Genomic DNA, 2,211 nt, shown 5'->3' with positions numbered 1-2,211 from the left:
CGTACATCTCCCCATGCCCATATATGGAGGTGGCTGCCACACCAGCTGCAGAGCTGAGCTGGCTGAATGAAGCAGCAGTCACATCCACACGTGGGAGAGAGCTCTCCTGGGGCCTGCTACAGATTCTGCATCTTCACAGGCAATTGCCCTTTAAGAGAAGCATGCATGTATCTGCTTCTGCTTCAGCAAGCTCTATCTTGCCTGTACCAGACAACTTTGCCCATCCCTGCTGCTAGCAATGGTGTCAGTAGTAGTGTGGTCCAAGCGTATTTCCCCATGTCATGAAGATCAGATGCATCACTTATACAAGGTACAACAATTTCTAGTGTGGTTTTATTCTCAATGGCCAGCTCCTTCTGCAATACATAGCTAGACCCCACCCCAGTCCTACTTCTGCCTAATGGAAGCAGAAGGCAGGGGATGGTCCTGCTGAGCTGCCTGCCAGCTCAGGTGTAACTGGCACATGAGCATCTCCCTTGTCTTTTCACAGAGAAAAGAGCCTGGAGGTTCTGTTTCTGTCATGATTGTTGCAGTCTTGAGCTTTTTTCTGGGATCCTGACTATAACAGGGGCTTACAGCAGGCTCCAGACATCCCAGCAGTGATCAGATAGGCGGGGGGGAGAAGCTAACACACAAAGATTGCTCAAGCTGTCAGACGTGAAGATAAGAAGAGCTAGAAGCTGTGGTTTATTAAACTGCTAAGCGATGACACTGACCGCTGTGACTTGCAAAGAGGGAGAAGACATGAAAAGGAAGGAGTGGGCTTCAGCAGCAGAGAAATGTTTGAAAGGGAATCAGATTGGCCTGCCTGGAGGAAATGAGCTAACTTTGTCTTGATCCCAGACGTGGTTGAGTTTTAAAGGGGGCTGGGGAACACAATTAAAATGCTGCTTTTTTGGAGGCAGCCCTGTGTTGGGAGATGGATTTGTTTTGGATGGATTGTTTGTTGGGGGGTGGGGGAGGTTACTGGCTTATTGATTTTGTTTCCCTTGGACCTCTGGTCAAAGAAGGCATCTTATTAAAGTTGTTTTCTCTGGCTAAGGTAGGGATTTCCAAAAGGAGGGGGAGGAGGAAGAATCTGTGGGACCTTAGCTTTCAGAAATAGGCTCACACTGTGTAAGGCAAGCGTGAAGGTTGTGTGCTAAGATGGGCCATCTGGACGTGGCTACAAGCAGCCAGGAGACAAAATGCGATCATCAAGTGTGTGTGGATGGAAATCAGGCCTAGGTGGGAACACTGAAACATCTGCTCTTCTGGACTCCTGTCTCTTTTGGGAGGGATAGCATTTATAGGTCCAGCTCGGAGTGAAATCTGCTTCAGAAACATCTTTGCCTCCAGGGGTTTGAAAGGGATGTTTTCAGTCAGGCTGGACTGGGAAGGAAGTCTGGGTAGATGAAACACCTGGATAGTGGAAGAAGAGGAGACAGGAGAAAAATATTGAAAATAACTAATGGTACTGAAAAGGTGGGATGGGAACCCCTATTGGGGGAAAAAAAATTCAAAGTCCGGTTGCCTTGGGGATGACAGTGACTACCATCTCCTGGTAGCCTCCCTTATGTAGATGTAAAGCAAAACTAGACGTCTCTAGCAAAGCAATAAGGAACCCCTATTAGGCCTTCCTTACTTCACAGGAACATGATTCATGAAACCAAAAGGGGGCAAATTTAATCCCCAAGGCAGGGGAATACTTCTTTTTTGGAAGTTCTCAGGTGACTTTTTCATGGCAGCAATGGAGCCAAGAGAGCAAGGTCTGTACAGATATGGAGGGATATCCACCTGATCAGGATAAACACGTCACCATTGTTCAGAGGGTGGAAAACCCTGAGGGTTTATAACTGCAACTCCGATTTCCAGGGCCGGGATTAAACCTTCCCTGACTGCAGAGGATCCTATAACTTCCTCCTGCAAAGTTTTACGCTTTCCTCCCTAGCACTGGGTGACGGCCTGGGCCTGAGCTGACCGCTGCTCGGGTGGCTTTTCTTACGAGGTGGGGCTCAGCTCCTCAGGTAGCCGGCCAGGGCCAGGAGCCTCCTCCTGGGGACAGCAGTGATGGCAGCGGCCTGAACTTCCCCGAGGTGTCCTGTCCGCGGGCTCCCCCGCACCCGCACGTCCTGGCCCCTCTGGCCCGGGACCTCCCCCTCTGGCCCCAAGCGGCCCCGCCGGCCGCCGGCCCCTTCACGCCCCTTCCCCGGGCGCCACAAGCTCCGAGGC

This window comes from Crocodylus porosus, unplaced genomic scaffold (genome assembly GCF_001723895.1).
Source record: "Crocodylus porosus isolate Cpor-Errol unplaced genomic scaffold, CroPor_comp1, whole genome shotgun sequence".
NCBI lineage: Eukaryota > Metazoa > Chordata > Crocodylia > Crocodylidae > Crocodylus > Crocodylus porosus.
The sequence above is the reverse complement of the archived record's forward strand: the minus strand, read 5'-3'. Positions refer to the sequence as shown.